Consider the following 17,132-nt stretch of genomic DNA (forward strand, 5'->3'; position numbering starts at 1 on the left):
ATTGTTACATTTTTTTAATTTGCCGCCAGGCTCCAATGCATCGCGACGCTCTCAGGGAACAGAGACGGGCACACAGAGGCTTTGGGCGGAAGACAGCCCATGGACACATCGGGGGGACATCGCAAGATCCTGGGGACAAGGTAAGTATACCGCACCAGGATCCTGCAATTAAATCCCGAGTGTGGTTTGGGGTTATCGCTAATGGTACTGAAATTTAACCCCGAGCCACACTCAGGAAAACCGCCAGGGAGGTTAATAAATAAACAAAAATATATGTATTAGAAAAATGAGAAAACAGGTTCAGGTGTTTTAAGCCAGATCTGGAAAGGAACTCATATCTCCACCCCCCACCCCAACCCCCTCTTTTTTTTCTAAAACAAGACTTTTCAGCTCAGGCAAATGTTTCATTTGTGACCCCTAGGTCCCAGGATTGCCGATAAACACATATGCATGGTAAAATGTCACTATCTTGCTTTGTGGTGAAATAAACAATGTGCAAGCTTTTTGTTTGCTGTAGGGTAAATAGGTAGGTGTAATTCATAATAATTATAGAAATTACCCCAACCAATTTGTGAAAATGTATCTGACACAGAGCTTGATTTATCACTAGTCTTTATAGACTGTAGTTTAGAGTGCAATGGCCAGGGTAAATGTGTTTCTCACGGCGAACACATATAGTTCACAGAGTCTAATGGCAGACAAACCATTGTCCCCTACCCCCTTCCTTATCTTGCACTTTGCAGGACAATACCCAAAATACATACCTAGTTCCTGCCCATAATGTCTCCACACCCATTTTCCAATATGTCATCACCTATTTATTGACATTGACTATTTGTATCCCTTTTACATTACCCATTTTATCTATACTTTACTCTTCCACTTTACTAAACAACCCGTATTTCTTTTAAAATAGCTGACACATTAAGATTGGAATTAATTTGCAGATCCTGTTTCTTTTTTATTGTTTAATACTTGTTTGAGATATTTCTATCGCCCAGTAAAAGCAGCTTACATCAATAAAAAGTAAAACAGAAATTTAAAAAAAAAAAAAAAACAATACACATGAACAGTACTTGTATGTGTGAAGAACATTCTTCCTTTTTCAGACACTTCATCTTTTTTCTCATGGGAGCTGTGTGAGTGGTTATAAATGGGAAAGTGCTGTAATATATCTCTCCAGTTAAAACTTCATTAATTTTGTATTCAATTCCATCCAGAATGCACTTTCCCAGCTGCATAACTTTGACTAGTGTGATCAAGGCTTAATGCGGTACAAAATCTAAAAGAGAAAATCTAAAGAAGATATATATATATACACATAAGTGCCTATTTACTTGTTATGTGTGCCATCATGTAGAACACATTTATTTATATTATTCATGATTTAAAGGCTTAGGCAAACAGGCTAGCATTTAAATATATTCCCACTTAGCCTAGGATATGTTAACCCATGGCTTAGTAATTTGCCTGCGAAAACAAGATAATTTGAAAATATAGACAATTTAGATTAAAAAATCAATTTATCCATTAACAGTTCATTTTTGAGGGCGTAGACCTTCAAATCAAATGATGTAACCATTTATCCATTAACAGCTCTGCTTTTGAGTGGTTGCAGAGATGAGTTAAGATCTAACAACAGGCTCCCATAAAGATTTTACTAATATACCTGCAATCTAGTTGCACAGCAGGAGAATGTTTTGCAGTCTGCACATCTCCCTACAATAAGGATGATTCAATAACTGGTAAAAGATAAGGAGAAGAAAATTTTAATGGTTTCACCTTTAATTTTAACCTTTAATTGAAATAGGACTTTGGATGCTATCAATAACACCACCAATTTCGTGTTCATTTCCTTTTCCTATATATACATACTGTATGTATTGATATTGCTATTCTTCAGGGGTATTCGGATCACAACAAACCCAAAGGGTGCAGTAAGTTTGAAATAAATTCCTGTTTATTAAGTAACATACAAATTCTTTATCATAAAAAAGGGATTTCCAACAGCAAAAGTTCACAGATGGCTCTGTGGCAAACACACTTGGTCAGTCCAACACAGATAGGCTTGGCCACACATGATGCCTTCCTAAGCTGCTGCTTTCACAGCTGGATCTGAGCACCCACAGAGTGTCCACTTGATCTGCTGCCCCAACAACACTGGCTTGCATGCAATGAACATCTGACTGCCTGCAGGTTCTTTCCCATGTGAAACAAACCCACCTGTCTTCAGCTGGATCCCAGTTCTCCCAAGCTCCCTTTCCTCCCAGCAACAACCCAAATTTATACTTCCACTACACAGTGATATCTTGTGTTATATACAGTATACACAGTATATATATTTAAAAACATGTTCAAGGTGATTGCTTTTAAAATATGTTTACCATGTAATTACATATAATTTCAATTAACTTCTTCAGAAAAATAACAATATTTGAAAAGAACAATGAGGTAAATCACAAATTGGTTGGGTCCATTAGCACCATCATGACCACAAACATTGATCCAGATATAATAAATATATAACAATATAATAGATAATTACATATTAAATTTGTTTGTTTTAGGAAATGTGAGGAATTTAATAGCATCACACTATTGGAATCATTAGCATTTTGATCCCGGAGCTAACAATGAAAAAGTTAAAATTCTAGTATAGAATTTTGGATGTCTGCATCAGACTTCAAAACTTGGACTAGGTAGATTTGAGGCAGCATAACAGCAAAGCATAATGGACACCTTAATAGGCAAGAGAGACTAACAATGAAGATTTCTTAAAACATTTTTAACCGCTTGCCGACTGGCTCACGCCGATATATACGTCGGCAGAAGGGCACGTACAGGCAGATTAACGTATCTGTATGTTGCCCTTTAAGAAGCAGTTTGCGAGTGCGCACGCGCCCGGCGCGACCTCCTTGAGTGCGATTGCGGGTCCCGCGGACCCGATGTCCGCGGGGATACCCGCGATCGTCTAACGGAGAGGAAGAACGGGGAAATGCTGATGTAAACAAGCATTTCCTCGTTCTGCCTAGTGACAGGACACTGATCACAGTTCCCTGTAATCGGGATCGGTGATCAGTGTCATGTCACACATAGCCACGCCCCCCCCACAGTTAGAATCACTCCCTAGGACACACTTAAATCCCTTCAATGCCCCCTAGTGGTTAACCCCTTTACTGCCAGTCACATTTACACAGTAATCAATGCATTTTTAATTGCACTGATTGCTGTATAAATGTGAATGGTCCCAAAATCGCGCCAAAAGTGTCCGATCTGTCCGCCATAATGTCGCAGTCACGATAAAAATCGCTGATCGCCACCATTACTAGTAAAAAAAAAAAAAAATTAATAAAAATGCCATAAAGCTATCCCCTATTTTGTAGACACTATAACTTTTGCGCAAACCAATCAATAAACGCTTATTGCGATTTTTTTTAACAAAAATATGTAGAAGAATACGTATCGGCCTAAACCCATATTTTTTGGGGATATTTATTATAGCAAAAAGTAAAAAATAATGCGTTTTTTTTTTAAATTGTCGCCATTTTTTTTGTTTATAGCGCAAAAAAAAATGCAGAAGTGATATAATACCACCAAAAGAAAGCTCTATTTGTGGGGAAAAAAGGACGTCAATTTTGTTTGGGAGCCACGTCGCACGACCGCGCAATTGTCAGTTAAAGCGAAGCAAGGCCGAATCGCAAAAAGTGCTCTGGTCTTTGGGCAGCCAAATGGTCCAGGGCTTAAGTGGTAAAGATTATTTTAGTACATTATATAAATAATATTAGATGCCTAATCTTGACAAGGAGAGATGGAGACATAAAAATGGTTCTAAAGCCTGAAGCTTCTGTGCTGCAAAATCCTCCCCAGGAGCAACTCTTGCCCCTCTATCCCTCCTCCCTGGGCTGTCAATCAAATGCTGTGCTGGGTGAGTGCTGGGGGGACGAGCCGCCCACTCGGGCGACCCGCCCGAGCATGCATGGGTGCCCCCATGGAAAGTAGCTTTTCATGGGGGAACTTTCTGAAGAGGAGGTGCCTGGAGCGCTAGCGGGGGACCCCAGAAAAGGAGGCTAGGGATGCTCCATGCAAAACCATTGCACAGAGCAAGTAAGTTATTTAAATTAAAAAAAATTAAGCTTTAATGTCACTTTAACGGTAAAACAAAAAACACTTCTTCAAAGCACAACTCACTTTCAGACTTTGAGGTTATTGATAGAAGACACATTTTTTTTTTCACTTTTTTCTATCATTTAACTCCACCTGTGTTTTATCTGATTAGACTCTTGCGTCCTACCTCTTCTGGTTGCACACAGATATCTTGAGAAAGAAAGTGCAATGATCCTTTCAAATCCTTTGGTCACTTTCCCTTTACGCACAGGAGTTGATTTACTAAAGGAAAATATGCTGTTCACTTGGCAAGTATTTTTTCTTTAGCTAAGTGAATGAGGTAAAGCACTGCTGACTTCCATGATCCAATCATGCGCAAGTAAATATACTGTTTACACTTGATCATAGTAAAAAGCTGAGCTGCATCAAACTTATTGGCTTGACCTAATACAAACTGTCTCTGTAATGCAATTCCTACTTTGCAAAACATGGTTTATGTCTAGCTGGAAATTCAAGTGAGCAGTGCTATATTATTGTTTAAAGTCACTCTGTCAATTAATAAAAAAAAAAGCTGTTGACAAAAAATATACTTCAGCCATCTAGGAAATGCAAACAGCAGCTTTTAACACTTTTTTTCAGATATCTGTGCCTGCCAGCAAATTCATGAGCAACCAATGTTATCATTTTCAGTTTAGGTACATGGAGCAGGAAAGGGACACTGCATAAACATCTGGGTGTTGATTTCCCACTTATCGGTGGGAAAACAATAATGGTCAGACAAGGTTTTCTAATTAGCCCAAATGCAATATTTCCTTGGCTAGTGACGGCTGCAGGTAGCTGAAAATAGCCAGACCGTGAGGTTGTTATCCGATGTCTATGGGCATTATAACACTGTCAGCAAATGTACTTTCTGCACCAAATGAAGTATAAGACTTGAAAGTGTAATGACTCGTACACACGATCGGATTTACCGCCAACAGCCTGACATCGAACATTTCCCATCGGAAAATCCGATCGTGTGTACGAGGCTTTAGTGATATATCCGAACATATCAAGAGCTTATAAATAAATAGATGTGAAATTCAATACAATAATATATTTTCTCTTTTGACTGTTTTGGTCTTTTGTTTATATTACATATTTTTGTTAATATGTCTGTGAAAAAATATGCAAGGTTAGAATATAGTGTATAAATATAACTAATGTCAAATATCTGAATGTATTTGCATGCAAGTGTAGAATGTTTTAGTTTAAAATCTGTTAAATACCAGCACATATTTAGCCAGCTTGTTTATCATGAATTTAAGATGTCCTTTCTGAATTTGGACTAATTTAAAGGTCACAAATTTAGGAAGTCAGTGTAATTTCATTGCTTTTTCAATGAATGGCTTTAGCACACTTTTCCACTTAAAGGAACTAAATTCCAAAGCCGTAGACACCAAGATTGTATTGCTTGTCAAGAGTTAATTATAGCCCTTTGAAACCCCCATATTACCTTCTCTAATATTAGAATAGAAGTCTAGCTTAAAATACAGAAGAAAAAGTACTTATTGGTGATTTTAAAGAACTGCATTGCAGTGCTTTAAGAGAAATTGAGATGCAGATGCATTGAATTAGCAAATGGGAAATTAAAGAATGCCAAGAATTAGGAAATAGTGTGTGCACATGTGTATGTGTGTGTGTGAATCTATGTGTATATATATATATATATATATATATATATATATATATATATATATATATATATATATATATATATATTTATTTATTTATTTATTTATTTATTTGTATGTGCTCAAGTAGTAACTAAAAAAAACCTCACTATAATATATGAGAGTGAACAACTCTATCGTATTAAAATTGACTGCATGAATCAGTGGGCCTGAAATGAAAAATATTGATATTACATTAGGTCAAGATTATTGCTATCAAAACCTAAGATTTACTGTTGATTGCTTATTCTTTCAATTTTTGGAAACCCATTAATTTAATCTTTATTAGTGTCATAAATGGATTGTTTTGGCTTTTGTCATAAAGGTATTGCCCCCTCTCCAATAGTCTGCAATGTATGCTGGCACTTATATTTTATATATTTTTTTATTGAGGTATGATTGCAAAGTAAAGAACAAAAAGTCATATGATTGTATCAACCATGAATGCAGAATTAAACCCAGTAGACCTGCATTAGAATACACAATCACACTATTTAGCAAGTTCATCGGATTATAATAAGCACTCTATGCAGCTGTATCAATATATTCACTGTTGTTTTTTGTTTTTGTTTTTTGAGCTGGTTATTTCCCTCCCTCTCCTGCTCAAATGGCACAAAAAAATCTCTTTCTTTCTCTTCCCTAAATTCTGCTTCCGCCCTGCATGGGCAGCATAATAATCCCATGCATGCGCAGAGCAAAAAAGTCAAGCCCCATTTCAAAATCAAGTTGCCATGGTGCTGAAACATAGGTATCAATGTCACAGCACATCCCCATAGCAATTAGAGGTCCGCAGAGTAATATATGCAGAAGTGAAAATTGACTGGTGTACATATTCAAGCCCAGTGACATTGCTGTGGTCACATGGGATTTCAGGAGCTCAAGATAGACTCGCGAGATAAGCACCTGTGCTAGAAAAGTGATGCAAACAACAAAACACTGAAGGCAGATCATGCTATGGGCAAGTGTGCCGTGATTGTGATAATTTGCGCATGCACACGTAATGTAAGCAGGGAACATAAACAGCAATATTTCAAAAACAACAAGGCTTTGAAGAAATTGGAAAGTAGATACAGGCTTTAAATATTCTTGCAGATGCAGGAAAGTTTCTATGTTAAGTTTAAATCCGGTTAGTTCACAATGTATATGCTTATAAGTATGTAAATGTGGCAAATAATTTTTACATTTTTTTCTCCTGTCATTTCAACAAAACAAACTGAGTAAGTTGGCAATGCTGGCTGCATTAAGCATCATCAGCATGATGGCACCCCCTACCCTGTATCCTAAACACACAACAAGGGTGGATGAAGCACACTCATTCTATAAAGCAAGTAACACCCCCACCCTGCCCCCAACTGACTGCACTTGTATGATTCTGTATCCAATTACAATGTAGATTTATAGAGATTTGTTTTACATACAGGAAAGTGTTTACTTTTGTGGACCCCAGCACTTGTTTTCCTTGAGCCTGAATTCTGATTTGGACACAGGATCCAATCACAGAGACATTGTTATAGCAATTTGAGCAAGTTAATGTCAGCCACCTTACCTCATACCACTTACAGTGTGTGCACACCACCAGTGGTCCATATCCCAAACACTAAGAATCACTAATTATCATTAGGGATGGGGGAATGGTTTGGGTCGAACTTTCGTTGTTTGGTCGTTCGGCGAACATCTGAACAAACGGGTCATTCGACCATTTGTTCGCCCCCCGAACCGACCACAATGCACTGCGGCGCTGAACAGTGCATTGCAAGCCCTGATTGACTGAAGCAGTGAAAGATTCAGCCAGTCAGGGCACAAAGCACTGTCAGAGTCATGATTGGACATTGTCATTATGACTTTATCCAATCATGGCTCATTCCCACCCCACAGTATAAAAGTATTCTTTCAATGGCAGCCATTTTCAGTGTGATTTCGGCATGGAGAGAGATAGGGCTCTGTTCAGTGCTATTAGTTAGTGTGCTATACTGTGCTATTTTGCTTCAATTGTTAGTGTAGAATATTAGTTTAGTGTCAGTCTAGGGATAGTATGAGTGTAGTGAGGAGGACCATCATTCAGCTTTGCATAGTGTGCAGCTAGAGTAGGGACAGCTCAGATAGTTTCACTGTAGTGTAGTGTAGTGAGACCGTGTCATTCATACATACATTAGTGTAGAGTAGGGACAGCTCATATAGTTTCAGTGTAATGTAGTGAGACCGTGTCAGTAATCTTGACATTAGTGTATAGCTAGAGTAGGGACAGTTCAGATAGCGTCAGTGTAGTGATGTTTGAACACCGTCTATTTGATTGCGTTGCTGCCAGTTTAACGCCATTTACTTCTGTGTGCGTTACTGCCAGTTTAACGCCATATAGTTTTGTGTGCGTTACTGCCATTTTAATGCTATATAGTTTTGTGTGCGTTATTGCCAGTTTAATGCCATATAGTTTTGTGTGTGTTACTGCCAGTTTAACACCATATAGTTCTGTGTGCGTTACTGCCAGTTTAACGCAATATAGTTCTGTGTGTGTTACTGCCAGTTTAATGCCATATAGTTCTGTGTGCATTACTGCCAGTTTAACGCCATATAGTTTTGTGTGCGTTACTGCCAGTTTAACGCCATATAGTTGTGTGCGTCACTGTACGTTTGGCGCATTATATTGCAGTATATTATAGTGTATTCATGGAGTGTGTCTGTCTACTGTGAGTACTCAAATTAAAGTGCACCAAACACCTCTTTACATTGATTAAAGTGCATCTACGTACAGATTTCAGCTTCTTCTTTACATTTGCTTATAAGCACCGCCCCCTCCCTCCCAATAATGTCTGGGAGGACAACAAGGAGAGGAGGACGTTCCCTTGGTACTGTAAGGGGGCCAGGAACAAATGTGTCCACAGGCAAAGGTGAACATAGTAGTCAGTCCTCAGGCAGGGCATCATTTCCTCTTAGTGAGTGAGTGAGTTTGCCCATGCTATCCAGCCACAGCATGCAGAGGAGGTGGTGGACTGGCTTACTAAATCTTCCTCATCCTCCTCATCCTCTGTCATGCAAGGAGAGACAAGTGTGCAGTCCCCTGCAGTTGCCAGAGTGGATAAATCTGCCTCCTTGTCCACATCTATTCCTGCCATAGCCCCAACATCAGCCATTGAGGAGTCAACTGAGTTATTTGACCACAGCATCAGCCACTTGCTCCTTGATGATGCCCAGCCACTACTGGATTCAGATGTGGGTTCTGAGGTTGAAGATGACAGGAAAATGAGCCTAGAGAGAGGGAGGAACACTGGTAGACAAATTGGCATTTATGTTCATGGAGATGATGATGATGATGGTGATGATGATGATGAGGTCACTGATGCGACTTGGTTGCCAGATAGAGCAGAGGAGGAAACTGAAGGTGAGGCGGTACATTCCCAAGGAGGCCGACATCAAGAAACAGTAGAGAGCAGCCACCATATTCCCTCACATTCTGCATCTGTTATCTCCTGGCCTGCTCCTCAAAGCTCAGCTGTCTGAGCCTTTTCCATCACATCTGCAGCAGATTGCACTGTTGCTATCTGTAAACTGTGTCTCAGGGACATCAAACGTGGAAAAAACACCAACCATTTGTGTACCACATGCTTAACAAGGCATTTAACATCCAACCACTCAGCCCGTTGGCAAGAGCACCTAAAAGCCACCCAAAAGGGGCACAAATCTGTCCCTCCTCCTCCTCCTTACCCACTTCAGTCTGTCCCTGCTATACCGAGTCATTACCTCTCAGCAGCCTACATTGACAGGGAAGATGGTATAGCACATGGTGTCCCAGGTCCTAGCAGCACATCTGCCAGCAGCACACCACCAACTGTAGACTGTAGCCGGCAAATTTCTCTGCCCCATCTGCTGCAGCGGAAAAAAAAATATAGTCCCTGCCAACCACATGCCCGGCGTCTAAATGCAAGCTTGTCAAAGCTGTTGGCTCTCCAACTTCTGCCTTTATGCCTGGTGGATTCTGCCCCCTTATGTGAATTCGCACAATGTGCTGTACCAGAATGGCAGGTTCCCAGTCGCTACTACTTTGCACGTAAAGTTGTTCCATCTCTCTACCATCACGTGTAAGGGAATGTTCTGGCATCGTTGGGCAAGGCAGTCAGCCGAAAAATCCACCTTACTGCTGACACGTGGTCCAGCAAGCATGGGCAGGGACGATATATTTAGTTCACAGCACACTGGGTAACGCTGCTTGCAACTCAAAAGGATGCAGGACAGGGCTCTGTGCTGCAGCTTGTTGTGCCCCCATGTTTCAATACAGCTGGTGGCGATGATGCCATACTTGTGAGCTCTACCCCCTCCTCCTCTGCCACCTCCATGCCCTCCTCTGCAGAATTGCCCTATGAAAATCAGGTACCCCCTAAGTGTTCAAAGGGCTATTCCCAGAGTCAGGCTAAAAGGTGCCATACAGTGCTTCAGCTGATGTGTTTAGGGGACAGGAACTAAACCGGAGCAGAGATTCTTGCAGCTCTGCAGGGACAGGCCCAGAGGTGGTGCACACCATGCCAGCTGGAGCCAGGAATGGTGGTGTGTGATAATGGCTCAAACCTCCTGTCCGCCCTTAGACAGGGAAAGTTGACACATGTGCCATGCCTGGCACATGTCCTCAATTTAGTGGTGTAGCATTTCCTCAATACGTACCCAGGGTTGCAAGATGTGCTAAAGCTGGCCAGTCTGTAGCCATTTCAGGCGGTCATACATAGCCAGTACTCAGTTGGCTGAAATTCAGCGGGAAATCCATCTGCCCGTAAACCGCCTGATTTGTGACATGCTCACCAGGTGGAACTCGACTTTGTTAATGCTGCTATACATGTAGCAGAGGGCCGTCAACGAGTACCTGTGTGAATACGGCACGATGACAGGCTCAGGCCGCCTCAGCTTTTTTCCCCACGCCCATGGCTGATCATTAAGGATGCATGCACTGTATTGTCACCATTTGAGAAGGCCACAAGGATGGTGAGCCATGACAGTGCATGCATCAGTGACACAATTCCTGTTGTGTTCCTGCTGGAGCAGACTCGGCATGGCATTATGGACTGGGCACTAGAGGCAGAGCAGCAGGAGGAAGAGGAGGACTGCCTTTCCTCTCCAGGCTTACTTTATCCTGACACCATCATTCCTATGTCACAGAACACACAGGAGGAGAGAGGGGAAGAGGATGAGGAAGAGGATCCTGGCACTTTGATAGGCTTCGATGAAGAGGAAGACATGCTTCAATCTGTAAGCGATTGCTTTCCAACCCCAGGTCCCTTGGGAGTAGTACGTGGCTGGGTGGAGGAAGTTCCAGACGCTGTCATCCTGAGTGACCCTGAGGAGTCTGCTTCTCAAGCCTTGGCAAATTTGATGCACATGGGCAACCTCATGCTTCAAAGCCTGCGAAAGGACCCAAGAATATGTGGCATAAAGGAGAAGGATGATTACTGGTTGGCAATCCTCCTTGGCCACCGTGGGAAGGCACGACCGACACCCAAAGACCAATTTTTCTGCACCTGTTTGACAGGTGCATATCATTGCAATTTTTTACAGCAAGGCCAATTCTTGCTTTCATCAAGATTACCCCTATAGGGTTATGGTGGAAGGCGCCACCCACACCCAAAGACCAATTTTTTACTCACCCATTACTTTTATCCAAAGTCAAAGTGACACCAGAATGTATCCAAAAAATCTCTAATCTTGTTCCCAGTGCACTACATTGTTGTCTCATCATACATTCTGTCTCCCCAGCTGTTGCTGAGCAAAATAAAGGCAGCTTGCAGGGAAAATGTAATTTGGCTTTATAAATGCAATTATTGCTGCAGCAGTTTTTAGACATGGTACAGATCTGCCACTTTACAGGTAGACTAGACTAAAGGGACCCCACAGGCACTATATTTGAAGGAATTTTTCATTTTTATGCTTTCACTTTAAAAATCAAAAAATCACTGCTAATTAAAAAATGACGTTTTTCACAACCTTTTTTTAATTATACGTCTCCCCCAGGGCAGGAACCGGACCCCTATAACCATTGTATGCCCAAATACTTGCATATAAGCTTTCAAAATGGGCACTTTTGATTTTGGACTTTCGGGTCCCATTGACTTTAATGGGGTTAGATATTCGGGTCTGAACTTTCGCGGTGTTCGAAATTCCTGCTGCAAACTGAACAGGGGTCCGTTCAGCCCATCCCTATTTATCATAGCTAACATTATTTCCGTGTTATGAGGCACAATTAACAGTTATGTATACCATAGATCAGTGGTGCTTCAAAATTTGCTAGCTGATGTGATATCTATTGTGTTTTTTTTTTTTTTCTGCAGTTGGTTGATGTTTTTTTCATGAATGATCAGATTTGACATATTTTTAGTAATTATTGTAATGTTTATTTAAAAACACATCTAAAGTCAAATAATTACTTTAGATATGCTCTTCTAAGCTGCTGCAAAAAATGATTTGAAAGTCTGATTGATATATATATATATATATATATATATATATATACATACATATACATATATGTTTTTTTAAGCACATTTCAAATATATTTAGATTCTTAAGACCTTTTAAATGCACCTTCAAAGGGATTTTCTGCATTCATGATCATGACACAAGGAGTCCTGCCAAGTGCCTGTTGTGGGAGTAAGTACCAAGCCCCCGAAGGTTTACTACATATGCTATCTTAGCAAAGTGGTGGCTTTTACGCCATATTAGACTTTAAGGATGTGAAAAAAATACTGACTGTAGCATCTGCTGCGGTTGATAGTACAAACCCATTTACTTCAACAGATCCTTAGGGTGACATAAGCTAGTGATAAGTACCCTGACTTTATTTACATATACATATGTTTGCGTGTGTACATACATACGCACATATAGTGATATGAGGAATATTTAACTGTAGCGGTAGATGCGTTTGTAAAATGAGTTAACGTCAGACAGGAGCTATAGTAGAGGACTCGGCAGCCCTAAATGAAAAGTAAAGTAGAAGTCCAACATAAATGGATTGCCAACACACAGGGGTTCTTCTCCAACAAACACAAATAATGAAAATGCCAAGCTACCTGGCTCTTAGGCTCACTTCAGGCTCACCTGTAATACCTTGCTGCACAAGCCTGCTCCTGTCCTCCAAATAAGGTTCTGCAGCCCCTCTGGGTTTTGCTTGCACTTTCAGAAACTTCCAGAATTCCTCCAGCCCCCCCTGGACAATCTAGCCACCTCAGCTTAATCAGCCACCCAGGCCCTCTTTTGGTCACCCAGGCCCAAATAGCTGTCCCGACCTTCCCAGTCCTTTGGGCCAGAAGTCCCACACACAAGGGATGCAGTCTATGATAGGAACAACCAGATCTACTAATGGGGCTCTGTATCCAAATGGCAGCAACTGCCTTGAGCTATGCTCATCTGTGCCTTATAATGATCCTGCCCACCTGTGCACTCACATAGGCTGCAGGCATCTAGCAAAGCCCAGACACAGAATTGAAGGCTCCCAGGTTTTCACTTTCAGCTTTGACAGGCCTAATTAACCCCTTACCAATTGGGTTGCACTTAGGGTTGTTGGGCTGCCCCAGCACATTCCCACTGTAGCCCCCCTTGTTGCACCAGAGCAGTACCCGGGCTGCTATTTTTGATTTTGCATATATCCAGGACATCACTGCTCACATCACAATGGCTCATAAAGAAGATGTAAATGGAACGAAAATGTATTTTAATGTTACATTTACTGAACTTTAAAGCCTAACTCAAGGTTTATTTTACTTTAAACAGTCAGTTTTGATGAAGCTGGTCCAAATGAACTATTTTCTTCACTAATACATGCACCTGCGCTATATAAACTGTACATTACAGCATAAGGCACTATGTTCCAGCAACAGTTCAAGGACTTCCTGTTACAGGCCCACAACAAAATCAAGTCAGGCTGCTCAACTATTCACAGGATGCCTTATATTTTTATGAATGAATACAAAAATTCCTCTGAATGGATGAAGTGGAGATAGTGATGTCATCTACCCATCTTATGCGTTATGTACTCCCAACCCCCTGCACTATGTATGTTGCTCACTATTGACTCCATCACTCTGTGACCCCTCCTGTGACCACTCCTGACCCCTGCACTCTGTGCATTGCCCACTCCTGACTCCTCCTGACAAACATTATTCACAAGTGCTGTAAGTTATCTAATCCTGATTGCTGCACTGTATTTACCATGTTGTACATTATAATCCTGACCCTTGCCTTGAATATGTCATCTTGTACCTAATACTCCAGACCCCTGCACAATATACGTTATGTTGTACAGTATGTATTTGTACACCCTATGTTGTACATTATACCCTTGACTCCTGCATTGTATATGTTAAGTTGTACATTACACTTCTGATGCATAAACTGCATTCATTATGTTGTATTCACTGTATTTGCTATATTGTACATAATTACACTCCTGTCACTTGCACTGTATATGCTGTTATACTCCTGAACCTTGCACTGTACATTATAATATCTGACACCTACACTCTCTACACTACACATATACATTACATATCCCGATCCCTGCACTGAATAGATAATGTTGTACATTATACTCATGACTCCCGCACTGTATAAGTTATGGTATACATTATATTTAAGTGGTTCTAAAGGTTCACTTATTTTTTTACCTTAATGCATTCTAAATGACATGTGTAATAGAAAAAAAAAATCACATCTTTAATCTTTTAGTATTACTTTAAGCTGGGTGACAGAGTTCTAACTAGTTTTATTATACATGTTTTTTGCCACTCACAAAAACCATCAACTCATCAACAGCCATAATAGGTATTGCAGTAATCAGCAGAAAAGTCATTGCCAATTATGTTTTCTAAAATAGTTTATGCCCAATGTGTTTATAATGTAATTGGTGTTTATCACTGTATTCTCTGCAAGAGCTGTAGGGCTGCTGTACTCTGGGTGTCTGGTCATACCATATTTATTGAGTTGCAATAAGCCACTTTCTCCAGTGCAGACCCAATGCACAGACAATGCAATTTGTCTTGAGCCCTATGAGTTCATCTCACATTACTGCAATAATGCAATAGTGTGCCCTATAAACAAAAGCAGGACAAGTAAAAGTACTGCTTGTTTTTAGTGTAGTATGCTGCAGTGCTTTACATTGCATCAACACTCACTGAAGAAGAATAAAACATCACTTTCTGACATTTCAATAAAGTTGAAAAGAAACAAAAAAAAAAAATTAACAGTACAGTACAATGTTTAATTTAGGATGCATCAACACTGCTCCCTTCACAGCGACATCATCAGCGTGAACAAGCCCAAACTAGACAGTACAGACTTAAAATGTAGCTAGCTAAACTACAGTAATACATAAGTCAATTTACTAATGATCAGCCCATTCGCTGCCACGTGTCTGTTCTTATTCTTTCTGTATGCAGAGTTTTAAAATTGAATTATTCAATAGGTTAATGATATGCCTCTTGTGGAATCACACCCATTTTAAATGAATGACCCACCTTTAATGTACATCTTCAACCTACAACAGCTTGCTGGATGCATAGCAAAAAAAAAAAAAAAAAGGTGCCTCTGGAATTTAGTGTTAAATTTTGGCAACTATGGTATAGATGTGTTATTATATCTTTTCACACCACCTAACAATCAGAACTAAAATACAACCCAGTAGTTGGCACATTATTGAATATCATATGACTGATGGAAGAGTACCTCATTTATCAAAGATTACACAGCATTACGTATGATGTCTCTATCAGCCAGATTCTCTCCTCCATATATAGTTAGTAAGAATGAATCAGGGCTCTCACTTCCAAGGGGCATGTAGACAGCAAAAATGAAGGCCACTACACCTCCCATTTTGTTTGTAAATGTCCTCCATGACACAACACATGCTCTGCATAAATTAAGTCCGAAATATTTTATTTCATTTTATAGTTCATTAACCTCCCTGGCGGTATGATTATTTCAGATTTTTGATGCTGTAAGCGGTACAATTATTTTGCATGAAAATTTGGCGTTTTATATTGTAGGCCTGTAGTTCTTAGGAATAACTCACTTAAAGTGGTTGTATACCTTTATTTTTAACTGTTACCTACAGGTAAGCCTATAATAAGGCTTACCTGTAGGTAAAAAAAATATCTCCTAAACCTGTAAGGTTTAGGAGATATTCCCCTCGCAATGAGCCGCTGACTGCAGCGGCGCATGCGCACAGGGGATTCTCGGCTGACAGCCCGGCAAACTCCGGAGCTTGCCGGGCAGAAGTCTCCCGCGCGCACGCGCGGGAGTGACGACATCGTGGCTCCGGCCACTCACAGTGCCGGAGCCGCGATACCCGGAAGACACGCCGAGGGGAGATGTCAGCTCCCTCGGCGTGGACCAGGTGAGATGCCGGCGCCTCGTTCTAAGGTAAGTATCTCATAATGAGCTAGTATGCGGTGCATACTAGCTCATTATGCCTTTTCCCTTGCAGGTGTAGAAAAAAAAAAAGACAGCGGGTATACAACCGCTTTAAATCTGTCCAAACAAGAGTCCAATAGACATCCCGGGTATGATAAAGTTTGAAACACAAAATCATAAATTATGATATAATAAATTCTAATTTATTATTGCTGTTTTGTAGCTGGTCTAAAACCACTTTTAATGTAAAGGGACGGTTTTGGTTGCTATGGACAATCTCCAGTTTCCAGGCAGAAAGAACAGTATATATAATATAAAACTGCATGCAGGGCACCGGACAAACCACTAGGGACAAAAGGGATATGAAATAAATTGATACAGTAATGTAATCTATAAGATTACAGTGTACTGTATATGTATTGTGTTTTTTACTTTTTGAATTTGGCGCTGTTCTCTGTCCCTTTGTGTCACCACGCTTGCAGGGAATGGAGCTCGGCTCTGTGATAGATCAAGCAGTGGATGGCTTGCACACAGAGCGGGGAGGACATTGCAGGATCCTGGGGACAAGGTAAGTTTGCTGTACCTGGATCCTGTGATGCGATCCCTAATGTGGCTCGGGGTTACCGCTTTTGGTGCTGAAAATCCACCCCGAGCCACACTCGGGAATACAGTCAGGGAAGTTAATTGTTAAAACTGCATCATGACTTATCTTTAAGGTGAACGCATTAATACTGTACCACCATCAACAAATCAATCAGCCAAGAATGACTAATCAACCGTATATCTCTGATCAAATATAAAACATGCATGTCAAATGGCACTTTGTTGCATGCGTGTATAAAAACTCTAATCGCATTATGTCCATCAAATCATATTCATATCCAATTTTTACGTGTTGCATAAATGAAAATTATATATTGATTTTATAAAAAA

At 40.5% G+C, this 17,132-nt stretch overlaps 1 protein-coding gene across 2 annotated transcripts in view; it reads right to left on the reverse strand.

Moving 5' to 3' along the window:
• Positions 1–17,132, reverse strand: part of GABBR2 (gamma-aminobutyric acid type B receptor subunit 2) — a 982,804-nt gene that overhangs the window by 930,946 nt on the left and 34,726 nt on the right. The gene's annotated exons all lie outside the window — the stretch shown is intronic.

Source organism: Aquarana catesbeiana, linkage group LG05 (genome assembly GCF_042186555.1).
Source record: "Aquarana catesbeiana isolate 2022-GZ linkage group LG05, ASM4218655v1, whole genome shotgun sequence".
Classification (NCBI taxonomy): Eukaryota; Metazoa; Chordata; class Amphibia; order Anura; family Ranidae; genus Aquarana; species Aquarana catesbeiana.